Source organism: Bos indicus x Bos taurus, chromosome 5, assembly GCF_003369695.1.
Source record: "Bos indicus x Bos taurus breed Angus x Brahman F1 hybrid chromosome 5, Bos_hybrid_MaternalHap_v2.0, whole genome shotgun sequence".
NCBI lineage: Eukaryota > Metazoa > Chordata > Mammalia > Artiodactyla > Bovidae > Bos > Bos indicus x Bos taurus.
The window spans coordinates 22,907,778-22,935,340 of NC_040080.1; the positions used below are offsets into that span (position 1 = coordinate 22,907,778).

Genomic DNA, 27,563 nt, shown 5'->3' on the forward strand with positions numbered 1-27,563 from the left:
GTTCATCTTCCTTCAGACCCCAGGTGCGAATAGTCCCCTTCCCCAACACAAATACAAACACAGAGAAGAATGAACGGGAGGTACCCGCTTTACAACTCTGACAGTTATCTGACAAGATTACACTGACTTGACTTCAGTCCAGCAGCATTCTGTCCACCCGCAAAGTGTAAGCAGGAAGAATAAAAAAGAGGAATTTATTAAAATTAGTCCATTTTACTGGAAGGTCCAGTAAGGTAGACTAAAGGCCATAAGCACTCAGGAGCTGGGCAATCTAAATAGTCACAGACAAGAGAAGTTAGCTGTCTAGACCTACGGTCCTCAGGCTTTTCAGTCTATAGACACTTGAAAAAAACAAACTGCCCAGTCCACGTCCCCTTAGCAATTGTTCCTCTGACTACAGGCATCCCTCGGTAAACACAGGGAGTGGTTCCAGGAGCCCCTGTGGATACCAAAATCCTAGGATGCTCAAGTCCCTTAAACAAAATGATGCTGTAAAACAGATACAGTCAGCCCTCCTTATCGGCAGGTTTTTGATGTGGAAACTACTCGTAATCCATCTTAAACTCTAGAGAAAACAATGGCCAAGAAAGATATAGAGAGTCTACAGTGACATATGAAGCCTAGGTCAGAATTTAGATATGAGAGTATGCACAATCCTGTACAAGAATGTTTATGGCAGCATATTTATAATGGCCCCACAGTGCTTCAGCTGATGAATGTGTATGTGTTTTAGTCACGCCATCATGTCTAACTCCCTGTGACCCCATGGGCTAGAATGGATATGCAAAATATAGTCTATATGTCTATATCCACACAGTGGAATATGACTCGGTCATTGAAAGGAATGGATCTGATATCAACTGCAACATGAATCGGAGAAGGTGATGGCACCCCACTCCAGTACTCTTGCCTGGAAAATCCCGTGGATGGAGGAGTCTGGAAGGCTGGAGTCCATGGGGTCACAAAGAGTCAGACACAACTGAGCGACTTCACTTTCACTTTTCACTTTCATGCATGGAGAAGGAAATGGCAACCCACTCCAGTGTTCTTGCCTGGAGAATCCCAGGGACGGGGGAGCCTGGTGAACTGCCATCTATGGGGTCGCACAGAGTCAGACACGGCTGAATTGATTTAGCGGCAGCAGCAGCAACATGGATACACTTGCAAAACATTAAGCTAAGAGAAGGGAGCAAGGCACAAAAGGCAGGGAGGAGGGTGATAGCGAGTGACTGCTAATATGGGAAGGGATTATTTGAGGATGATAAAAACATTCTAGGGTTAGATAGTGGTGATGGTCACACAGTTCTGTCAATATACTAAAACACTGATTTGTATACTTGAAAAGTATAAATTTTGTAGTTGTGAGCTTTATCTCAAATTCTTTGGAAATGTAAATTTTATGGCATGTGAATTATATCCCAATAAAGTTATTTTTTTTTAAAGACAAAGAAAGGCCAAGGGACTATACCAAATAAAAGGAAACTAAAAAGATAAGTGACAAGTAAATATAGCATCTGATGCTCAACTGCATCCTGTACTAGAGGGAGACCGTGCTATGAAAACCTTGCTGGGTTGATGGACACAACGGGAACAGAAATGGACTGAACAGAGGCATGAAGTCCACGCTAGTTTACTGGGCTTGACAGCTCTACTGGGGGTAGAAGAATGTCCTTGTTCTTTGGAGACCCAGGGACGTGCTTGGGGACAGAGGGCCAAGATGTGTGCAAGTTGTTTGCAAATGGAAAAATGTATCATGTATATATGTAAAGAGAAACAGCAAGTGATAAAACAGAGAGAGCAAACTGTTACCAGTAGATGATGATCTTTTAAGTGTAAAATTATTTCCAAACAAAAAGTTTAAAATAATTTAGGCAGCACTAGTGGTGAAAAACCCACCTGCCAATGCAGGAGACACAAGAGACTCGGGTTCAATCCCTGGGTTGGGAAGATCCCCTAGAGGAGGGCATGGCAGCCCACTCCAGCATTCTTGCCTGGAGAATCCAAGGACAGATGAGCCTGGCGGGCTGCAGTCCACAGGGTTGCCAAGAGTTGGACATGACTGAAGCAACTGAGAATGCACGCATACATACTGTAAGATCCAAAACTTCTACTTTCAATAAATTATCCAAGATAAATATACTTGCTCAAGTACATTTTATGTGAAATATTGTTCATTGAAATGTGTCTGTGATTATAAAAAGTCAGAAACAACCTCAATGTCAATGAGTGATAGACAGGCTAAATATATTATATTTCACAGGGCTCTAAAAAAGAAAAATGTCTATCTATAGGCACTGATACAGAACAGTTTCCAACAGTGTATTCTTTTCTGAAGAGAAAAAAAACCAGGGATACAGGAAGAATAGATTTATCCCTACCAATAAAAGCAACAAAAAAAAAGCTCAAGAAGCCTAGGAATGTCTTGATATAGTTAGGAAAGAATTTAAGCCTGTTCTCTATATTTATTTATGGAGCTCTCTTTATTTATTTGTATCTGTAGATACACATAATTTTCTATCTTACAACACTGATAATATGAACTTTACAATGCAAAAAAAATCTAATACAATCTTGGATGCCATTCACTCCTACGGTTAACTCAAAATATTTCTTTTCATAAACTTTTTAAGTTCAAATATAACATATTTTCATAAAGCATAAAAATCATGAATGTACAAAGAACTTTTAAAAAGTTAGCATACTCTTGGAACTACCATCCTGATCAAGTAGAAAACTCTAGAAGTTGGCCTCATATCCCATCCAATCAACTAATCTCCCATCCTAAAGGTAACCACTATCCTGACCCCTATCAATACATTAGTTTTGCTCGTTTTTGAACTCTTTTGTGTCTGAACTCTTTTCTTCAACATTGTATTTGAGCCCTTGGTGTTGTCAATAGCAATAGCTTTTCCTATTTTATGTTATTTCATTGAGTATACAACAATGTATTTCTCCATTCTTATACTGATGGACTATTTGGGTCATTTCCAGTTTGGAGTAATTATGAATTACGCTATGAACATCCTTGTACATGGCTTTTGGTGAACATAAGCACATGTTTGTTGGGTATACAACTAGGACTGGATTTGTTGGGTCAGAGGCACAGTGCAAGTTTCAGCTGTAACACAGTACCACCAATTTTCAAAACAGTTGTACTAATTCATGATTCCCGCCATCAGTGTTTGAGAGTTCTTGTTCTATATCCTTGCTGACACTTGATATTTTCAAGCTTTTTGTTGCTATGTTTGTTTTATTTTATTTATTTTTAATTGAAGGATAATTGCTTTACAATACTGTGCTGGTTATTTGTTTTTAAATTTTAGCTATTTTGGTCACTGTGTAGTGGTAACTATAGTTTTATTCAGCATTCTTTGGTGACTATCGTGTTGAGCACCTTGAGAACCTTTTTATTTGACCTCCTGTATTTAGATCTACAATTCAGTTGGAGTTTTTCTGTGTGTATGATATGAGGTAGGGGTTAAAATCGGTTGTTTTTAATATGGATAAACAGTTTAGGATCATTTACTGAAAAGATTTTTCTCTCATATACATTTATGATGCTGTATAATGTCATCTTAATCATAAATTGTGTCTATGTGCATGTACATGTATACACACATACACACACACATTACTTACAAGGGCTTCCCTGGTGGCTCAGACGGTAAAGAATGTGCCTGCAATGCAAGAGACCCAGAGTTCGATCCCTGGGTTGGGAAGATCCCCTGGAGGAGGAAAAGGCAACCCACTCCAGTATTCTTGCCTAGAGAATTCCATGTATAGAGGAACCTGGTGGGCTATAGTCCATTGGGTTGCAAAGAGTTGCGCAACTATCACTTTCAGTTTCACAAATGCACACAAATACTTTTATATACATGTGTAAAAAAAAAAAAAACAAAACACGTGGATCTGCTTCTGGTTTCTCCTCTATTCCATTGATCCATTTGTTTATTCTACACTGCATAGTGAAGTGAAGTCGCTCAGTCGTGTCCGACTCTTTGCGACCCCATGCACTGTAGCTACTACCACGCTCCTCCGTCCATGGGATTTTCCAGGCAAGAGTACTGGAGTGGGTTGCCATTTCCTTCTCCAGAGCATCTTCCTGACCCAGAGATCGAACCCAGGTCTCCCGCACTGTAGGCAGACGCTTTACCGTCTGAGCCACTATCCAACAGTATAAATTCAGCAGTTTTGTTTATCATCAACATTACTACTTTGACTGTTCCTGACATTTGTGTTTCCATATAAATTTTAGAATCAGCTTATATAATGATTTAGACATCTTTCATTAGATTTAGTGCTAGGTTTTGATATTTTTTTGCTCTTACTATACATGTCATCTTTCTTAAAATTTCATTTTCTGGTTACTACTGTTACACAGAAATACAGATTTCATAGATTGACCTAGTATCTAAACTTACTTTTTTAAAAATATTACTTTTAATTTATAAAAAGCAAAATTCATGGTTTTTTGGTATATAGTTCTGTGAGTTTTTGACCAGTTGTATAATGTAACCCTCACCACAACCAAGACACAATGCTTTCATTTGCCCAGATAAGCTCCTCATGCCACTCCTTTGTAATCAGCACCTTCTCCCCACCCTAAACCCTGGCCACAACTGACTTGTTCTCCAATGCCTATAGCTTTCCTTCCTAGAATATGACTTAAATTGAATCATATAGCTTATTACCTTTTGACGGTGGCTTCTCTTACTCAACATGCTGCCTATAAAATTTATGCCTGTTGTTGCATTTATCAACAGTTTGTTTGCAGGAATATACCACCAAGTATATATTCATTCACTAGTTGTAGGATATCTGGGTTCTTTCTAGTTTGGGGTGATTATTCCTAAAGCTGTATAAACATTTGTGTACAGGTTTTTGTGTGAACCTAAGTTTTCATTTTTCTTAAGTAAATACCTAGAAGAAGGACTGATGAGTCACATGGTAAGTGTGTGCTTATCTTTATGAGAAACTACTCAACTGCTTTCTGCAATAGCGGACCATTTGTGGTGGAGGTGGTTTAGCCACCAAGTCCTGTCCAACTCTTACGACCCCACAGCCCACCAGGCTCCTCTGTCCATGGGATTTTCCAGGCAAAAATACTGATTTGGGTAGCTATTTCCTTCTCCCAGGCAATTTTCCCCACCCAGGGACTGAACCCAGAACTCCCACATTTCAGGCAGATTCTTTACCCTACTGAGCCACCGGAGAAGCCTACCATTTTGTACCCCCACCAGCAACATAGGAAAGTTCCATTCACTCTGCATCCTCAACAGAATTTGGCTCATGTTTAGGAAGTCCCTATTCTTGTTTGTTAAGAGTTCTTTTATGATGAAATGGGTTTTAACAAATGGTTTGTCTGAATCGACTAACATAGTCATGATTTTTCTACCTTTTTACAATTAATGAGATGAATTATATTAACTGATTTAAAGCTATCAAAACATTTTTATACATATATTCCCTATTAGAAAAGTTTACTTAATGATCAAATCATTACTCTAATAATAGATTAGAAGTTACATGGATAAATGAAGTCTGATGATAGCCTAAATGCTACCATCTAGCCAAAACTGTATGATCCCTTCAGTCACACTTCCGAATAAGCCTTTCCCCACCAAATAAAAGCAGATCAGAGAAATGGGAGACCAAATCACAGTCCTAGAGCCACATGCATCACTCTGATGTTTAGTATGTGGATTCTGAAACATCTAGAAGGAAAAAGAACTTCCGTTACAAAAGATAATGATGAGAACTGACTGCATAGCACAGGGAACTCAGTGCTCTGTGGTGACCTATATGGGAAGGAAATCCAAAAAAGAGGGGATATATGTATACCTGTGGCTGACTCACTTCAGTGCACAGCAGAAACTAACAACACTGTAAAGCAACTACGCTCCAAAAAAAAAACAACAAAAAAAACAGATTTACCATCAAATGCTTTTTTAAATAAATGATATTGATGTGGTAGTAACATTTTATACTTTAAGAAACCAGAAATCAAAGTATATAGAAATAAGTTACATGTCCCATGCAACAGAAATAAATGGATGAATAATGAAAACATGTGATAGTTTTATATATTATAAAATTCATGAAATGCTACTATGTGGAGGGAAAGCCTTACACCCTTTTGAAAATGAATATGTTAATGGATTCTGGCCTACTAATTAAAAACCACGTTAGTTTTGTCTTTTCACTTTACCTATTTTCTGGTGGTTATGTTTTTTCATAATTAAATGACATGATCAGAGGGATGGTGATGACAAGCCCCTCAGGGCCTCGATAAACTTTTGCCATGAAATCATCATAATGTTACAAAATGCATTTTCAACCCTTGAGCGGACTGTATAATCGGGATTAAGACTAACACCAGCATACTTCCCTGATGGTCCAGTGGCTAACCTCTGTGCTCCCAGTGCAGTCTAGGTTTGATCCCTGCTCAGGGAACTGGATCCCACATGTCTCAACTAAGAGCTTGAATGCCGCAACTAAAGATGCCACGTGCCACAAATAAGGGCTTCCCAGATGGTACTGGTGTTAAAGAACCCTGCCAATGCAGCAGACATAAAAGATATGAGTTTAATCCCTGAGCCGGGAAGATCCCCTGGAGGAGGGCATGGCAACCCACTCCAGTATTCTTGCCTGGAGAATCTCATGGACAGAGGAGCCTGGTGGGCTACAGTCCATAGGGGGGAGAGTTGGATACAACTGAAGCAACTTAGCACGCACGCCACAACTAAAACCTGATGCAGCCAAATAAATAAATAATAAACATTAAAAAAAAGAAGAAGAAGGACACTGGGTGGCTCGGAACATTTCTGTAGCTTCTCACAACATAGCTCTCTGAAGCTGCCTCAGTCCCTGCGTTACCTCGCCCGCTCACACACCTTTATTTAGTATTTTGGGCAAAAGAAGGGGCTGGTAATATTCCACCAAGACCTGACAACAAGCCAGAAGGCAAAGGCGATGCCACAGGTGTTCGAGGACAAAGACACTGCTGGGCTAGATATCCTGGGTTCTACTACGAGCACTATCAGCACCTCACTCTTCCCGAGTCACCACGCTTGTTCCTCACCCATTCCTGTGTGGTTTACTGAACTCTGCCCGTTTGCCTTATCACCTCATAGGCTACTGCTGCCATTAGCATTTTAAGTCACAGTGTCTTGTGGCAATAACATAACTCCATATATTAATAACTAAGATCAGCTCCCTGAAGACTGGATATCTATCAGACAGTATCTATTAGATACAGAATATTTTTAAAATACCAAGTACTTGAAATCTAAAAGTAATCCTAAGCAAGTCATAGCAGAGTCTATGGTAATCTTCAACATCAACCACCACAATCAACATTGCCTTTTTTTTTTTTTTAAACTATTACCAAAGTATCACTGTGAAAACCACAGACAAAGAATAAACATATCAGTTGGGTAATATTTCTTTAAACCTAGCACTTAACACAGAAATATTGTTAGTTTTACCAAAATGAGAATTCACCAGATTTGGACTAGTTCTGCCTGCTCTATGTGCTCAAAACAACAACAAATACACTGTCCAATGAACTTTGGCTTCTATTTCCTCATGCCTGTGAACAGGCTTAAAAAACAACAACACTGTATATCTCAGGGCAAAGTCCAAGCCTGAGCACCCTGCCGCATGCCCACAGAAGGACGTGTGCGGCAGCAGGCAATGAACTGACCTGTAGGCTCAGAATCTGGGGGTGACACCACTATAAAGACCCGAAGGAGTGAGATTAAAAGTTAGCCAAGATCCAATGGGCCTTTGGAGGACAGCTGCTTACTAGCCATCAAAGATTTCTTAGTCTAGAAGTCAGACGTTAATGAGGTTCCAAGGAGATTGGAGATCTCTCTCTAGAGGTCAGTTGGTAAAAGGCAGTACTCTCAAAACTCAGTATTTTAGAGCTGGAAGATACCTCAGTAATCATCTTGTCCATCCCCTAGTTTTACAGGTAATGAGGAGGATGAAGAGGAAGAGGAGGATGAATCTGAGACCTCAAATCCTCGTTGGGAGTAAAAGCTCTCAATTAAACAAGCTGCACTGGGACTTCCCTGGTGGTTCAGTAGCTAAGACTCCTTGCTCCCAATGCAGAGAGCCGGAGTTCAATCCCTAATCAGGAAACTAGATCCCACATGCCACGTTCCATGTGCCACAACTAATAACTGGTACAGCCAAAAAAAACTAAATATTAAAAAAAAAGAACAGACTGCACTAATAATGGTTAGAGATAGGTGAATCTCTCTGCTGTGACCCCACTCCATTCACTGCATTTCTGCACCCTGCACTAATTACCACCTGGATCTATGAGCAGTTCTACTCTGCTAATTCATATTTTAAACAGAAAATGGCACTTTACAAGTCAACAATAAAAAATTAAATAACTGACCAAAAAATGGGCAAAGGACTGAGACATTTCCCCAAAGATGATACACAAATGGTCAACAAGTAGATGAAAAGATGCCCATCATTACCAATCATCTAAGAAATGCAAATCAAAACCACAATGAGCTATCACCTCACACCTTTAGAAAAGCCATTATTTAAAAAAAAACAAACAGAAAATAAGTGCTGGCAAGGATGTGGAGAAAGTACCACCTTTGGGTACTGTTAGTAGGATTATGAAATGATATAGTGAAAGTCGCTTAGTCATGTCCAACTCTTTGTGACCCCATGGATATACAGTCCATGGAATTCTCCAGACCAGAGTACTGGAGTGGGTAGTCTTTCCCTTCTCCAGGGGATCTTCCCAACCCAGGGACTGAACCCAGGTCTCCCGCATTGCAGGCAGATTCTTTACCAGCTGAGCCACCAGGGAAGCCCATGAAATGGTATAAATGCTATATAGCACAGTATGGCACTTATTCAAAAAATTAAAAAACAGAACTACCATATGACCCAGGAACTCCACTTCTGGGTATTTATCCAACAGAACTGAAGACAGTCTCCAGGAGATATTTGTACACACGTGTTCCCAGCAGACTTATTCACAATAGCCAAGAGTAACCCAAATGTCTATCAACAGATGAATAAACAAAACATGATTACACGTACAATGGTAATAAGATTCAGCTTTAAAAAGGAAGGGGATCCTGTCACATGCAACAACATGGATGGACCCTGATGACAGCACACTAAGCAAAATATGTCATAAAAAGCTAAACGCTGATGATTCCATTCATATGAGGTTATCCAAGATAGTCAAATTCACGGAAACAGAGCACAGAATGGGGCTCACCGGAGGCTGAGGGAGGGAGAAAGGAGATTTCAAATACTCTACTGTGTAGAGTTTCAGATGCTAAAGATTTAAGAAGTTCTAAAGATCTGTTTCACCACAGTGTGTATACACAAAACAATATTGAACTATACATCTGAAAATGGTTACAATGGTAAATTTTACATTGCCTTTACTACAATTTTTTAAAAAAGAAAACAACAACAAAAAGAAAATGGCTGTCTTTCTTTTCAAGAGATCCTGGCAACAAGTATTGATATAAACTCCTTGATGACGAAGGCCACAGGCTACATATATTTCTTTGCATCTCTTCTAATACCTCACTCTCAGAAGTTGCTCACTAAGACTTGTTCATGCCAATGACAGAAACATGCCAACGACCACTGGCATTTTAAAAGAATGAATCTTTTGTCCACCAAAAAAAGCCTACTGGACTCAGAAGTCAAAGTGCTCATCTCCATACATGAACCAAGGTCATTTGTATAATAAAATACCTCCAATGACCTCACAATAATTTTTACTAAGAACTTGTATACAACTACTACTTCCTGGTAGTGGATACCACACTGATTAACACTTGGTAACTGGAAATCCACCCCACCAGCAAATACTGTACTGCCTTAAATTAATGTCCTGTTAATTACATCCTCTAATGAGATGGCCACTGGCAACATCTAAAGAGCCAGTCACACAGGTCACTTCACTGCCAGAAAAAATTGCTTGAGTTTGTCTTTCAGTTGGGATTGCAGTCAAGAGAAGAAGGGGTTTTCCACTGTACGTGATTTTTATTGTTGGTTATAAAGCCAAGAAGCTATAAAATCAAGCTTCCTGAATATTTACATTAACGAGGCTCTTAGTCATCCACAAAATGAAAAACGAAAACAATTGCTTTAATTACATAGTTAAAAGGGTTTCAATGGAAGGAAAGGTTTCTGATATTTGGATATTCTAAAGTAATAAAATTAGATGCTGTCTGTCCCTAAAGTTGTTTAAAGCAGCTGTTAAATACATATGCATACACCCATTTTATTCTTAAAAATACATTCCAAACTGCAAATGACTTCTGGCCCCTTTAAATGCCAGAGTTAATAATGTTTATCTTCAGGGTCTCCCAATACTGATAAACCACAATAAACAACATTGTGATCCTTCTATAAGACTTCTGTTGGACAGAAGATTAATACATTTTTAGGTTAACATTTCAAGAGCCTATTCTATAAGCAGTGTTTAATTGCTTTGCAAGTTTCTAGAGCTGAGAATGTGATTTTCAACTCACAGTATATTCAAATTTATATAATCTTGAAGGAATTCTATAGGAAGAGCCAGACTGTCACTCTCTCTGAAACACAGTAGAATCTATCTCAAGATGAGACAAAGGTTGTGCCTCATTCAAGTCAAGCTGCTGCCATGAATGAAGGGAATCGTTCTCCTTTAGTTGTCCTCTAATTTTATCTAAGGCAAATATGCAGTGCAAACATGATTAACAAATAAGAACAAATGCCCAACAAGCAAAAGGGGGTATTCTACCAGGTTTTAACCACTAGTGCTTAAATTTAGGACATGGTACTGGGGCTATGTTGAGTACAGATTCTGTACATTATATGGATATATCCCCTACTAAAATAAAAATGCAATTAGTTTTCCACCTTTGATGGAAATTTGGGGCATAAGTAATATCACATTACTTAACTGCCCAAAAGCCAAAACCTAATTTTAGCTTTAACCTTCTATTCCATCAAGACTGTTATTAGACACACCGCCCAGCTATCGAGATGACTATAAAACATCATACACTTTTATATCTTCTAATCCTGTCCACTTTTTTGATTTAAAAAAAAAAGATATAAAGGTGAAATGATCAAAAGACAGGAACACAAGGAGAGACAAGAATGTCTGAACCAGAAGACACCTCCAAGATCATCGAATACGATATTATTTCACAGCCCAGGAAGCTAAGACCTAACTATCTCTAAATTAGCTCCACAACGAACTGGGATTCAAGTCTGTGTAGCCTTCCACTAGAATAAGAAAGAAAAGGGAATCTGTGAGCAAGAAGGAAACACATACAGGACAGTCTCTGGACTCCAGGAAAGCTGCTGTAGCAGGCTGCTGCCTACTCTCTGTGCTTTCTTTTCTGCTTATCTGAGGCAGACACACAGCCAACCATCCAAGAGACATCTCCCCTCAGACTTGCTAAGAGTCCCGGTTCCTCCTGGACAGCGAGCAGCGTATCTAAGCCTAGGAAACGATACACGACGTGCGTTACACCACCCCCGGTACCCACTCCTGTTGGACAGACACGGACAACAATTCAAGCAAACGAGACACCACAGATAAAGGGAGTGGAAGCTTCTAGGAAAGATTTTGTTCTCCCTCAGGCAAGCACTGGAGTAGGAACTGCTGGCTCTTGTCTACTTCCTCCTTCTTACCTCGGAAAGACAAGTGATGCCGACAACTGAGGCAGCCATTTTGTGACGTGATGTAAGTAAACACGCAAAAGATGGCTGACCACCTGGCCAAGGGCACTGCGGAGCAGCTGAATTGCCTGAGAACACCTACCTCTGAAATTCCCTGAACTTTTCTGAACCACACAGTAATAAATGGCTTACGGTTTAAGCCTCTTCTATGTCTTTCTATTAACTACCGCTGAAAGCAGTACTGAATTTAAAAAAAAAACAAAACTTTTTTCTGGGTAGTTCCCTGGTGTTCCAGTGGTTAGGATGAGCGCTTTCACTGCCAGGGGCCCTGGGTTTGATTCCCAGTCAGGCAACAAAGATCCAACAAGCAGCATGGCACAGCCAAAATTTAAAAAAAAAAAGAAATTATGAAACAAAATCTTTTGTGCCCTGTTGTAATTTTCCTGCCACATCACTCCCATTAAAAGTGTGTATTCTGCTCATATACATGCCCCTAAAAAAAGACAGTATTATATTCATAATTAACAACACGCATGCATACTAAGTCACTTCAGACATGTCCAACTCCTTGCGACCCTATGAGTTGCCCGCCAGGCTCTTCTGTCCATGGGATTCTCCGGGCAAGAATACTGGAGTGGGTTGCCAGTGGTCTCTCCAGGGGATCTTCCTGACCCAGGGATCGAACTCACATCTCATTTTGTCTCCTGCATTGGCAAAAGGGTTCTTTACCACTAGCACCACCTGAGAAGCCACACATAATTAATAGAGACCAGTTCAATTACTTTATAGTTACAGCACATCTCAACAATGACCCTATTAAAATAAACGTCATCAGTAGACAAAATGTAAGGGAAAGAAACATGACTTTGAATCATATTTTTTCTTGATTGTGACTTTGATCCTTCTTTGTGCCATCTCAAATCCTTTTTGGAAATGAGTATCACATAAATAACAAACTAATGAATAAGATCTATCTGAACTAAACTCTTCTGCTCCTTTAATCATAACTGCTGCTTCAGTTGCTTCAGTTGTATCCAACTCTTTGTGACCCCATGGACTGTAGCCTGCCAGGCTCCTCTGTCCATGGGATTCTCCAGGCAAGAATACTGGTGTGGGTTGCCATGCCTTCCTCCAGTGAATCTTCCCAACCCAGCGATCAAACCCAGGTCTCCTGCATCACAGGCAGATTCTTTACCACTGCTGCTGCTGCTGCTGCTACGTCGCTTCAGTCGTGTCCAACTCTGTGCGACCCCATAGACAGCAGCCCACCAGGCTCCCCCATCCCTGGGATTCTCCAGGCAAGAACACTGGAGTGGATTGCCATTTCCTTCTCCAATGCATGAAAGTGAAAAGTGAAAGTGAAATCACTCAGTCGTGTCCGACTCCTCATGACCCCATGGACTGCAGCCTATCAGGCTCCTCCGTCCATGGGATTTTCCAGGCAAGAGTACTGGAGTGGGTTACCATTGCCTTCTCCATCACTGAGCCACCAGGAAAGCCCTTAATCATAACTGTTAGTAAAAAATTAAATAATAAAATTTCATTCTTGAATTTACAGCCCCCAAAGTGGCCGAGTCAATATTTTCACATTCGGATGCTTATAACAGAAGCCTGGAGACTTACCAGCACTACACCAAATTCATGGCATTGCTCTTTTCTCCTTTAGAGGTTATAATAATAGACTTTGAATACTGATAAGACATTAAAAGTCAGACTACCCAGTACAGCTATTTCAATAGTTATTTTAACTGTATTTTGATAGAACTCTGTCAAATATATGTTTACCTCCATGACCCCAGTTGCACCCACCTCTGTACTTTCCTAGGTCCCATTTTTCCGTATTCACCCCACAATATTCCTCTGGCTCCCAACACTCATCTGCACTCTGCCCACAGCCAGTTCTGTTCTGCCTATACCAGCTCTGTGATCACTAACATCTCCTCCACTCACAGCCTCCCTGGTTGAAAGAAACAGACAACAGCCACAAACATCTCTTCTCTCAAGTGTGCCACCCTCTCTCCCCTACTGTCATTCAAGGAATAAAATGGCTGAGTACCTTGAGTTTGAGCACAGATAAAAATAAGTATGAATATACAGATTTATATGAATGATACATGTGGGCTCAGTGCTTTCATAACTTAAAAAAAACAACAGAACCAATGCTCTTTTTTTCTTTTTTTTTTGGTAAGCTATAAAGCGCTTTTGGGCTCCCCAGGTGGCTGGGTAGTAAAGACTCTGCTGCCAATGCAGGAGACACGGGAGATGCTGGTTCGATCCCTGGGTCGGGCGATTCCTGGAGGAGAAAATGGCAACATATTCCAGTATTCTTGCCTGGAGAATCCCATGGACAGAGGAGTCCGGCAGGCTACAGTCCATAAGACTGTAAAGAGTCAGACACAATTGAGCACACACACAAAAGCACTTTTATCGACTCCTCCTTTGTGTCTACCCTTTACCCACCACTCTCCGAGGTTACTTAATCTTCTGCCCTTGTGGTTTCAGGACCACATGGCTCATCCCACACAATAGCATATTTCCTTCTTCCCAACAAGTTAATCAGCTAAGATGGAAACATTATTTTATTGCTACAGATTGTCTGTGTTAGACTACTCTAAAAATATGTTAGAACAAGGCACCAGTTTATATCAGCAATTTCAAATTCTCATGATTTACCCTGAAACTACGATACTGATATTTCCTCTGATGGCACAAAAGCAATGAAGGGCAAAACTGCTGGCACTTTCGCATCAATTATGGCAAGGATCCAAACTGTACTAGCAGGAATTACATTCTTCACTGTCTGTCAATCACTTTTTTAAATACTGATTTTATATTATTTATTTGGCTGCACCAGGGTCTTAGTTTCGGCATGCAGGAACGGCATATGCAATCTAGTTCTCTGACCTGGGATCAAACTTGGGCTCCCTGAATTGGGAGCACAGAATCTGAGCCACTGGACCACCAGCAAAGTCCCTATCAATCTTTTTTTTTTAATAATTTATTTTTTATTGAAGGATAATTGCTTTACAGAATTTTGTTGTTTTCTGTCAAACCTCAACATGAATCAGCCGTAGGTATACATATATCCTCTCCTTTTGAACCTCCCTCCCATCTCCTTCCCCATCCCATGCGTCTAGGTTGATACAGAGCCCCTGTTTGTGTTTTCTTAGCCATATGGCAAATTCCCATTGGCTATCCATTTTACAAATGGTAATATACATTTCCACGTTACTCTTTCTCCTATCAGTCATTTTAAAAAAGCCAGTTTCACTTAACAATGTCCTTGATAAAATAGTAAAAGTTATTAATTATTAAATCTCACTCTTGAGAACTTGATCTTTTTAATAATCTGTGTGATGAAATGGGAGCATTTCATCATATCTAATATGTACAAAAAGCATTTCTACATACCTAATACAATGGCCATCTTAAGAAAAAGCATTTATGCAATTGAGTGGTCAGCTGAACTATACACTTTTCCATAGAATACATTTCTGCTGAAAGAATGGCTGGGAGACAACTTATTATTATATATAGTTATTCAGACTTAGGTACTTGGCAGACATTTTCTCTGAAGTAGATACAGTGAGCCTGAGGCTTCAAGGAAAAAACTGACAATACCTGTTGCTGATGATAAAATTTGAGTTTTCAAGAAAAAATTAGAATTTTGGAAAACTTGAACTGGATACCAAAATCTTGACTGCGCCTCAATTCTAAAGACTTTTTGGATGAGATTAATGGTTGCATTAATGAATGTGATTTGATGAATATTGTGTAACCGATGTGTCAATATTTGAAAGATCTGTAGAACTCAATGATTATTTCTTAAATGACCAATGTACAATGTTATAAAATCACAAGCTGGTCAAAGATCCGTCCAAAGTGCAAGATGGACCAGTAGATTTTTCTGTTACGGAGTAGCACAAAAAATTCATTGACAATGTTCAGATTCAACACAACTAACTCTTAAGAACATCTTTCTAAAAAAAAAAGAGGCAAAGGGAGAAAAAAAAGAATCTACCATTTGCTGAGTCTTAGAATATTAAAGAATATACACAATTACATGAAAAAGACACTAAAATACCCCACCTTTTCTCTACTATGAATCTGTAAATCAACAGGGTTTCTTCATATATTTCAAACAAAGCAACATATCACAACAGGCTGAATGCAAAAGCAGTTATGAAACTCCAGTGGTCTTCTATTAAGCAATGCATTAGAGAGTGGCAAAACATAAAACCATCTCACACTTATCACTGTATTTTTGTTTTGGAATACTTTTTTCATTAAAATATGTTATTCATGTTAACCTTTCATGAGTTTATCATTTTTAAGTGAAAAAGTATTTTAAAACATTTCAGACTTTTAATTTCTAATATGTTAAATATTGATATAGTCCACATAAACAAAAGATCTTTGGGGCATCAATAATGTAAAAGTGTCCCAACGCCAAAATGTTAGAAAACCTTAGGTTTTCAACACCACAAAAAAAGTGCTTATATGCGTGTGTATATAAAAGAATAGGCACCTGAGAATGAGTCAGAAGGTCTTTGCTCCAGGTCCACTCGCTTTGGGATTTGGATAAATTAATCTAAGGTCTTAGTTTCTTCATCTGTGAAATGGGTTATTCATGTCTTGTTCTGAAGATAAAAGACAAAATATGTCAAAACAGTTGATACAGTACAGGTATACTGTTATTGTTACAAGATCTCAAAGTTAAGAGTTTTAACCTTGTGACTGTATTTCTAAAACATTCTCTATTCTTAAATTTTTTTGCTAAATGCAGAACTCACAGAAAATGCAAAGTGGAGATTTTTTGATTAGTCAATTAGCTCAAATGTCTAACCACATAACTTTACTGATTTAAATTTAGTATTTGACAGTTATAATCAGTAATGTGTATATTCTAATTATTACAGATATTTCCAAATACACATAGAAGTACAGAAAATTGTAACAAACGCCCATGTACTCTTAAAAATTACCAAAAAATTGCTATTATTATTTCATTTCCTATGTGTGTGTATGCCTATTCTGATGTTTTTAAAAACAAGTATTAGGCATCATTTCATTTTGTCTATAAATACTCCCATATGTATCTTTTTAACAGATGAGAATTTAACATAACCCCAATACCATTAACATAGAAATGAACTTTATAGTTCTTAAATATCACCTAAAACATGCGATGCTAAATCGCTTCAGTCATGTCTGACTCTTTGCGACCCCATGGACGGTAGCTCACCAGGCTCCTCTGTCCATGGGGTTCTCCAGGCAAGAATACTGGAGAGGGTTGCCATGCCCCCTTCAACATAAAACATACTCCATGTTCTAATTTCCCGATTGTCTCCCAAAAAGAGAGTCTTCATTAGTTTTTAGTTGTTTTGTAGGATCAAAATATTCTCAACAATTCAGTTACAAGTAATACAAGATTTTCAGCTAAAGATAAGAAGGAAGTAGAAATAACACAATGCTCCATATACATGTACGGTTTACAAAATCAAGTCAAGAACTATTCTCCAGGGAAATGTGCTTCTTCTCCAACAAAACAACAGACAAAAATGACAAGAGACACCCACCACAAAAAAGGCCAAACTGGGGACACCTCAGTACTCTGAGAAGTGACCAGAAGGGGACACACTCAGCTGATCAGGAAGGGCAGGAACTGTAGGAAGCCACCACCTGCCCCTTCGGAAAAGGTGGGGTCGGGCCAGCCCCGTGGTCAGGCAGGCTGGAGGTTTAAGGTCAGGGCCTGGGTTCCAGAGTGACAGTACCGCTCAAACAGGCCCAGTAACCAAAAGGCTGAATGGCAACCACCTGCGGGTTTCAACTCAGAGCTCAAAAATCAGGGCTCCGGGACTTCCCCGGTGATCCAGTGGTTTTAATACTCTGTGCTCCCAACACTGGGGGCCGAGGTTTGATCCATGGTCAGGGAACTAAGATCCCCCATGTCACATGGCACATCCAAAATAAATTAATTAAACACAAAAAGATAATTGTAAACAAAAAAAAAACACAGTGCTCTAAGCTAGAAATACAATGCAAATATCATCAAAATAAACTACCTGTGACAATTCAATTTATTCAGCAAACATTTGTCAAAAAAGTCAATTCTACTAGGCACATCTTAGGATATGAGCTGTAGTATTTTTGTGTATAATTATTCAGTGAAATAATAAGCAACATATACGTCTCTACATATTACTTTCCCCATTAATTTTAAGGGGAAGAATGGACAAATTTAATATGAATACCTTGCCACATACATGACAATTTATAGTGTAATTTATAGTGCAAAACCTGCAATTTGGCCCACTCCTCACCCAGACATTAAAACATAGGAATTCTACTGTCCTTCCCAAATACTTTTCAAGATTACACATCACATTAGCTTTTATCATATACATCACAGACTCAGAGCACTTACATCTACAATTCTTTTCGAAATGGAGTATTTAGTTGAAGATCGACATGTACACACTGCTATATTTTAAATGGATAATCAACAAGGACCTAGTGTAGAGCACAGGGAACTCTGCTCAGTGTTACGTGGCAGCCTGGATGGGAGGGGAGTTTGTGGGAGAATGGATACATGTATATGTATGGCGGAGTCCTTTCAGGGTTCACCTGAAACTACCACAACATTGTTAGTCAGCTATACTCCAACATAAAAGAGAAAGTGAAAAAAAATAAAAATAAATGGCGTATTCAGAAGGAAATCAAGGAAAGGCTAAAGAATCTCCCACCTCCTCTGAAAATCGTTTTCTTTTCCATAGGCTAATCCCAAGTGTGTCAGAATGAATTGCAGATGAAAACTGGTCAGATGCATATAGAAAATTTTAAGAGATGTGGTTCCATAGGCACATAAATCCTTTTTGGGATCCTTTACCTCAATTCCACCTATAAGGTTTTTTTGTTGTTGTGTTTGTTTGAAGTTTAAAACTACAGAAAAAGTGGAGAAGGAGAGAACACATTTCTTAAAGAATGCTTAAAAAGTACTTCATAAATGTGTTCCAAAACATGCAAGAGTCACTAAGGAATTTTTTAGCTGATGCTATAAAGGACATCTTGTCAATAACAACAAAACCTGGCAGTCAGACAACTGCAGAGTCCAGACTTCCCCATTTCAAAACCGACACTTTTGTATCAGGTCCACTATCTGCAGAAGTTTAAGATAATATTTCCAGTGAGACCACTAAGGCCCCTACCAACCTGTAAGGAGAATGATTAAGTTCACAGAGCGCAACGAACGCAGCCCAAACGTACCATGCAGACGAGACCTGGAGGGAATGTCACCCTTGACCTCATTTTCTGCTAACTACGCTGAAGAGCCGACTTATGCTTTCTGTCCACCTTCAGTTTTGTGTGCTCTCATACAAGGTGTCATCAAAACAAACTGTCCTGGGAGTTTAGCTTCCCTTTATAGCACTGTTGTGATTACTGTTCCTAATGGAGAATATATCTAAGTATACAGCCCAATACATCACAACTCTAAGTAAACTGGAAAGAATGACATTAACCTCACTGCAAAAACATGAGGTTCTTAGCAGACAACAGCAGCAGAATTGCATAAAAATTGTTAACAAGGAGTTGAAAACACAAAGCCTGCATGCTTCAATCTACAAAATATTAAGTAGGTTTCTTTTTAAAAATTGGTTAAAGATGGAGTCAATGACTGTGTAGATGTCTATTCAAATTGGTTCGGGCTGCAAATAAATATTAAAAAGTTAAATCATTAACATTTCACCAGGCATATTACAGGCAAAACAGGTCATTCACAGAATAAGTAGGGCTGTAACTAGCACTCTGTAATTTCCTTGTCTCTGATCATTCCTATTTTCACAAGACATCACTCTCTGACATCAGATTTTCCATGAAGTGTTTACTTGTTTATTGCCCTTCTCCCACTAGAATGTAAATTCCATAAGGGCAAAAACCTTATCTTACTTTCCACTCTTTGCCGGGTTCAGAGAACAGTGCCAAGCACACAGGAGAGGTTCCAAACAGATCTGCTGAATGAAGGGATAGCTGAATGGCCACCCCCTACCCCTCCCCTTCCTTTACTCCATACACAGGTTAACCATCCTTTGAGGTCAGGGTCAAATTCTACCTCCTCTATGAAAAAGATCTCCCATTCCTCCAATCTCCTTCTCCTTCATACCATGAATGCCACCCTTGTCTGCTGTCTGATAACTGTTTATCTTTGCATATGTATATAGCTCCCTTAAAATTCTCATAATCCTCATTAAGGGCATGGACTCGTGCCCCTAAGTTTCGGTATCCACCTCGGGACCTATACACAGTCTACCACTAATAAATGTTCTGCTTGACTGACTCATACCTATAATTAATCCAGAAATCAATTGAGTTAATGGTTTCACCTTTTTATAACCTAACCCTCCCTTTCCAATAACTCAACTGTAATTTCAGTGGATCCCCTCTAGTTTAAATTTATTTTTGGCAACTTCAAGCTTTACATTCTCATATATGTAATTATAACTGCTCATAATTCACTTTATCCATCCCTCCTCCAAGATTAATTTTTGTATGTAATTACCAAAAAAAAAAATCTTGTGACTTTTTTGGTGATACCTTCAAATGAAGTATCTAACCCCAATCAAGAAATTGGAGTTTCATTACTTTCTTCCTGTTGCTGAGGTACTGAAGGGTATTTTTTCTTTTTATGCCTTTTTCCTTTCATGTCAAGATGGATCCCATTTCCTTCTTTCCTGATCATAGCCCTGGCAAGCTTTTCTTATTGCTTTGTACCTGTCCTTGGTAATCTGCCTTAGATCCTCCTTTCTGAGCCACTCCTGTTTCCTCTAGTCACTTATTTGATCAGATTTCAAACTTTGCAGTCAGCTTGTTTATGAGACTGGCCTCTTCTTAAAGCTTGAGCCTGCTTCTTTAAATCTGGTCATCCCTTCACAAAGCCAACCAAACCCCGGTTATCTGGGCTAAATGAAATGTACAAAAATATCAGATTATCCACAACACAAGAAAATCAGAAAAAAATTTGACATCTGGCTTTGGAATACACCATGTGGCTTTGGGCAAGATTTACTTTTTTAAAGTTTTTGCTTAAGCCATCACTGTTAGTAACATTTTCTTTTACAATGGTGGAATATCTGTCTCAATTTTAAATTCTGATGCAGTTTTTTCAACAAGCCAATCAAATACCAACTGAGGTTTTTCCTATGAAGTCTTTAACTCGTTTTTTCAATCTGTTGAAAACTATCATAAAATCTGGTTTCTGTTTCCTCTGATTTATTTCCTCCCTGTTCCTGGGCTTCTGATCCAAATCAGCTTAGCCTATATTAATTTACTTCTTTAATTTAAAGTACCATTTGCTTAAGAATGAAAAGCATTGTAATAACACAAAATGTCTAATGAAGTTTTCAGTCCAAATAACACTGAATAGAAGAATCTTTTTTTTTTTTAAAAGCTACTCCAGGAAAAGTTGGGTTTCTAGGATAAATTACACTGGTAATTCTAGCAAATTTATATTTAGTGGGTTATTATGATTGGCTGAAAAATAGAAAAACATTAAACAGCTATGCAAGTCAGCTTTGTCAATATATAATCCCATAGGCCAAAAACTATGAAATTAAATTCTCAATACGGGCATTTATAGAAAAGAGCATCAAAACAAACTCATACATCAACCTTGCCCCTTTTTCTGACCCCAGCCTAAATTCTACACAATCTCACACTTGATTGCTGCTGCCTCACTTCCACAAATGATTTTCTAATGTTTAAGAAAAAGGAAAAGAACTAGGTTAACAGATTCTTCTCCTTTTCCCCCTTTTCAGCTTCTGCCATTGAGCTCTTGGCCAAAGAGATCCCTAATCCTCAATTTTACATGACTGTTTTCACTTTACAGGTATTCAATTATTTTACATTCAAACGCACATTTATATAGAGCTTGAACCTACTCTTTTTCATGCTAATCATCATATTACCAGCAGAATTGAGAATAAACTCATTTTTGCAGTTGCCCCTCATAAAGAACTTTGGGAAGTACAAATTATTTTACCTAAAAGCCAACTTTGGGGCTGGTGTCTTTTAGGCCAAGTTTTTATATAGGATGTTAAATGTTAACCCCCCAAAACTTTTTTAAACAAGATTTCACAGTCATCAAACTCAGTTAAGTTCCAGAACTTTACTTAAAATACAAAAACAAACTCAGGATGCCTAGTCACACTTTGACTAATATACCCCAACAAAGCCCCAAATTCTTAATTTTTTAATGTACCTTCTCCAGGCTGCAGCACAAGTCTCAATTAACCACGGCCTCCCAAGCTGTTTGTCCACCCATACACATCATTTCTCAAGGAAAAATAAATAATTCACAAGTGACTGATTCAACTGGTAAGAATTCTTTCCTTCTTTTAAAAATTTACCTTAATTTCAAAAATCTCTTTTCTTGATGGAGTTCAGAATGGTATAAATCCTCTGAGGAAAACAGTTGTCACCTATGTGCGCTCAAAAGATGAGTGGCTTAAAGAGGCATTTTCTGACAGTCTAAGTTCCCCAAATACTAGTCATAAGGTATTTCATGGATGGTAAATTTCACACACACACACAGGAAAGAAAGGAAAGAAACATACCTGGTCATTTTCTAAACAGGTTTGATAGGTTTGGTTCCCTTGTAAGAGCGGAGTATTTACTTATAATCTTTTAAAGCACAAGTGGCAGCCAGGAGAGTGGGTAAATAAAACCTTCAGAGAGGTTTAAAAACCCTGCATCTTAACTCACTTCCCCTTGATTTCAGGGGCTGGTACTGCAACCCCATGGTAAATGAGATTATGTAACAGGTTTTTCCTCTCTCCACTTTATTCATCACGGTCTGATTGGAGGTGTGCTTTCTCCAAACGAGTTGAGACTCCTAGGATTTATTTAGGACGGCTGAAATTGAGGTTTGATACATTTCCTTAGGATTTTGCAGGATCCATTCATTTAAATATCTGTTTGTAGTTTTCTCAAGTGAGAAAACACAATAACCGTGTAGTTGCTGTTGTAATTTCAAGGAAATAAACGCAGCTGCACCTGAAAACTTCCGTTTTGCACAAATATTTTCCTCCCCTGTGTTTCATTCCATGAAACTGCACATGATATACACAGACCTTCGCTTGTCTCCCGGGGCTTCTTCCTTTCTCACGTTTTACGGTTGGTGTAAATAAAGAAAAAGTCCCTGGCGCACAAGGCCCCCCAACACCCGGCCTCGGGGGGGGGGGGGTGTCCCCGGAGGAAAAGCGAGTGGGTTGAAGAGCGCAGCCCGGTCACCACTCAGGTGGCCCAGACGCTCTCACGGAAGGCGAGCTGGGGATAATGGGGACAGTCAGGCCGGGGCCCCTCTTGGCAGGCGAGTTGTGTAACAGTCGCGCCTGGAAGTGAGCAGCTTGGCCCGCGAAGGGACCGCGTCCGGCGGCGGCTCCTGGAGGCGGCAGCCGGCCGCCCGGCCCGCTCGGCCCGAGCCCGCGCACCCGCCGCCGCCGCCCCGACCCCGCGCGGGCCGGGCCGGGCCGGGCCCCCCTCCTCCACACACCCCTCGCGCCTCCGCTTCCCACGCGCTCGCCGCTCGGGGCCGCGATCGCCCCCACCCCGCCCTCGACCCCGGGCCCGGACGCCCGGAGGGCAGCGCCGGCGGGACGCGCGGACCGGCGTCCATGCTGCCGGCGCGGCGGGAGCCCTACCTACCCGGCGCCCACCCGCCCCGCCGTCCGCGCGCCCACTTACTTTCGGGGCCGCAGACCTCGCGGCTCCCTCGGGGGGGCGGGGGGAAACGAAAGTTGTCACGGCGTCTCCCCGCGGGGCCCCCTCGCCTCCCGGACCCGCGAGGCGCCGCGGCGGAGCCGGGAGGGCTTGCTGCGCTCCCGCCCGCGTCCGTCCCGTCGCGCTCTCCTCCGCCTCCTCTTCTTTTCACTATATTATCTTCTCCTGCTCGGAGGGGCGGGTGGGGGCGGGAGGCTTAGGAAGCGAGGAGACGTTTGCAACTTTTCTTCACTCTTTCTCTACCCCCCACACCAACCCCCCGATCAGCCTTGAAAAAACACTGTTGAAAGGGGCGAGGAACCTGGGGAGGTGGAGGTGGGGGGGGGGGGGGACGCGAAGGGGGTCGGGAGAGGTGATGATAGTCGTTTGGAAAACTGACCAGAGCCCCCCCGCCCCAAACAGAGATACCCAGAAAGAGGGGGAAAGGCGGGGGGTGGGGTGGGGTGGGGGGTTGGGGGGAAAGAGAAAGAGTCGCTGGTCAGGAAACTTCAAGCGCGGATGAGGTCATTGGTTTAAAAATAAAGAGATGGCGTCACTTGAAACCAATCCCAGTGAATGAACTCAGCGGAGCCCCGGGGAAAGGAGGAGACAGGAGAGGGCAGGGCGGTGGGCGACGGGCGGGGCCGTGCGCCCGCCCGAACCCGGAGCGCGGCTCGGCGCCTGGTCGCGGCCGCTCGGGGAGGGGTCGGGTCACGTTCCGTTCCGGGGCCCGGCGACTCCGGGGCAGGTTCCGCGGGCGCCGCTGGGAGGAGCCGGGTGGCCGGGGGAGGCGGCCCCGCGGCCTCCTCCTTCCGCGCCCTCACGCCGGCTGCCCCCGGGGCCCCGGATCCCCGACCCTCGGGCCGGGTCTCGGCCGCGTAGGGCTGCGCCCCAACAGGTATTTCAGGGTTCCTGCCCCAGCGAGGCACAGAGCCTTTTCCTCCTCTTTGGGCTGTTTCCAGCTGCCTCCCCAGGGTGAAGAAACGCAAACAATGATTTGAGAGAATTGCAATCTTTTAAAAGTGAAAAGTCCAAAATGCAGGGCACTGCGGGCTCTAGGAGAGAGAAGTTACAGGTAAATTAAGAAAAATCACGCTCAGGTGGTCAGGCAGTCAGCTCTCCGTTTGTCATAGAAAGCCCCCACCAGAATGCTCCTAACATTTATGATTTTACTGTGCTTCTATTTACTTATTTCTATTTACATTTGTAAATGTAACGAGCACGAGTAGCCTAACATGCTCTTGAAAAGTGTGTCCTTTTCAAGCACTGTGTGCCCTGTACTTGGGCAGCACAGAATCGTCTGAAAGTCAGACCAGAGGTTCACCACCTTTTGGGAGGTGCAAGACCCCAGTTGATTTTACTTTACACACTTCGTGCATTTTAAATTTTGGATTGAAATAGCTTTGTTTTGAAACGGCATTACACACTTTGGGAAAGAGAGACCTGAGCTGGTGACACACCAGGACTTGGAATCACTGAGGAGGACAATCGGAGCTTTATTCTAGTGTTCTTTGAGCATTTGAGCATGAAGCTGCTTCTACTGAGAAGTACTCACGTGGATATCACATAACAGAGATGTGATTAATGACGGAAAAGCACACTCCGAGTGGACTGCTTCATGAGCCAAAATTTGTGTGTAGGAATAAAATATTCCATTTGCAATGTACTAGATTTGGGACGTTGGTTCCCCGAAGACATCTTTGTTGGGAAATGTCCGTTTGGACATTGCCTGAGGCTTTTTGTCGTCTTGTTTTCTGTGTGTGTGTGTTGGTTTTGTTTTGTTTTGTTTTTGTTGTTTGTTTGTTTGTTTTTTGCCAAAATAACTGAGAAGCATGTTTGGGGGGTGAGGATTGTTAGAAAAGTGAACTTTGTCTATACTTCTTTTTTGCCTTTAAATCCTGCAGCTAAAGCCCATTCGTTTCTATAATCATTTAAGGTCAGTATTAGAGTAAGCCTCTAGGAACTTCCGGCCCATCTTTTTTAAGAGGAAAAGGAGTCCATCTAGAGAGGGGAGCGCGAGGGAGCCCTTGAGGCAGTTGAAGCTGAAGGCCATAGATGCAGAGCCGACTTTCTGCCTCTGCCTTTGACCTCGTTAAGCCTTCTGCAGGGGCGAGACGATCTCTTCCGCGGCACGCTGTCCTCTGGTGGCCGGGGGATGTTACTGCAGCTCCAAAGTTATTACTACCTACGCTCTTACAGGAAACGTAAAATTCGACTGCCTGTAGACCTGCTGTTTTCACAACAGTTACCCAAGAGAGAGTTGGAGAGGATCTGCATCTCTAGTCTGCTTGGTTGGAGGAGTTGAGATTCGAAAGAAGGAAGGAAAAGAGAGAGAATCCTTGTCCTAGACTAGATCCTGGATCTATTGGATGAAAAGTTGGATCCTGCCTGGATGAAAGACCTCTTTACATGCAGCTCCAGTCGCCTTATTCTGACACATCTTGAAACCTCTCTCTCCTCTTTCTTCATTGACGCAATTAAATTGGAGCACCTTCCATGTGTGTGCTATTATGGGAGTCTCCCACTGTATATCATCTAATTAGGGAAACAACACAAATTAAAACCAATTAAAAACCAAATTAATGATTGAGTGGCATACAATATTGGTTTAAAGAGTCCAGTGAACTCTTCATGTCGTTGTATGGCAAAAAACCACCACAATATTGTAAAGATATTATCCTCAAATTAAATAAAAATTTTTTTTAATTAAAAAAAAAAAGTAGAGTCCAGCAGAGAAAAGGAGTGATGTTGGCTGGGTTGTCAGGGAAAGCATCTTCTGAAGCTCTTTGATTTCATGCTTGAAGGATCGTTAAGATTTAGTTTGGTGCAAGAGGGTTCAGCAGAGGGACTATTATAGATAGGAAATTGCGGGGCAGACAAGGAGATGGATTGCATAAAGGGTATTCAGGTGAGGGATGAGTAGACCCCTCTAATAAGAGTAGGGATTGGGGTGTAGCAATTAAGAATTAGGCCAAATTTGAAATGTAGAAGCACATTAAAGAGGTATATGAATGGTTCAATACATAGCTTGTTACTAGTCCAGCAATTAACACTGAACAAGTTTACTTCACTAAAGAGTATTTGCCTTCTTGTTCTACTAAGACAGCTTCTATGCATGCCAAGAACAAAGATATTTTAAATAATACCATTTGCAATTGCTCCAAAGAATGTAAACTACTTAGGTTCAAATCTAACAAACCATGTGCAGGATCTGTATGCTGAGAATTATAAAATATTGATGAACAACATTAAAGAAGACCTAAATAATTGGAGTGACTTGCTATATCCATGGCTTGGAAGACCCAATAGAGTAAATATGTCAGTTCTTCCAAAATTAACATAGATTTCACAGTTTCTATCAGAATCCCAGCAAGGTTTTTTTGGTAGGCATAGCCAACTTAACCTAAAACTTCGTCCAGTATGTTTAAAGGGTTGAGTGAGTGCTAATTTCCCAAGGCAGGCAAAGGTCTCATGTACTTAGGACACCAGCAAAGCAGAGGCTCTGAGGTCTTAGAAGCAGATCATTTGGGAAGAAGCTGTCTTTGTTGCAGTACATGTAAATGTACAGTTTAGTATTGGTTCTAGTTAGTTTAATATGAGGGAGGTGCACCAAATATTTTAGCTAGAATTAAAGATGGAAGAGGAGCACCATAATCTTTAGTGCTTAGACCCCCTGTGGGCTTTAATCTGTCCCTGGCCCGGGGAATAAATAAGAGAGGCAAGGTCCCATCTCTCAAGGAACTAACATTCTAATGGGAAAAGAAGACAAAAACAGCCAAGGCTGTAACAAGATCCGTTCTACAGGAGAAATTGGGTGTTGTGATAGCGCATGTTGAAGAGGAGTTGAAGGTAATTGGCAGAGGCATTTAGGAGGAGGGGACACTTGAACTGAAGCCTGAAGGATAGCCACCAGGGATTGTGGTCTGAGCAGAGGCAGCAGGTCACTCTGAGACTGTTCAGCAAAAACAGTGTGACTTGTAGAGAGCCGGTAATGTTTCCAGAGCAAAAGGGAGGCCAGTGGAGCTCAAAAGTACAAAACTGGGACCCAGACCACATAGGCCTTTCTAATGCACAAAAAGTGCATTATTCTGTACATATTTTTTTTCATTTTACAGCTCCTTTTCCAATGGGAAGTC

General features: G+C 40.9%; 1 protein-coding gene and 1 long non-coding RNA gene across 3 annotated transcripts in view; one reads left to right on the plus strand and one right to left on the minus strand.

Moving 5' to 3' along the window:
- The window catches only part of DUSP16 (dual specificity phosphatase 16), a 93,623-nt gene extending 69,841 nt beyond the window's left edge, over window positions 1-23,782 (minus strand). The window contains exons 1-2 of one of the 2 annotated variants that reach the window (XM_027541373.1): window positions 22,284-22,848; window positions 16,202-16,313 (exon numbers count right to left, since the gene is read on the minus strand). The gene's annotated coding sequence lies outside the window, so the exon portion shown is untranslated. Of the gene's footprint in view, window positions 1-16,201; window positions 16,314-22,283; window positions 22,849-23,412 lie in introns of those variants that run through there. The other variant, XM_027541372.1, reaches the window with a different exon arrangement.
- A 104-nt stretch (window positions 23,783-23,886) lies between these two features.
- Window positions 23,887-25,922, plus strand: LOC113892497. Its single transcript, XR_003511072.1, has 2 exons — window positions 23,887-24,325; window positions 25,627-25,922. It is a non-coding gene; the product is annotated as an uncharacterized LOC113892497 (long non-coding RNA).
- Window positions 25,923-27,563: the final 1,641 nt, after the last annotated feature.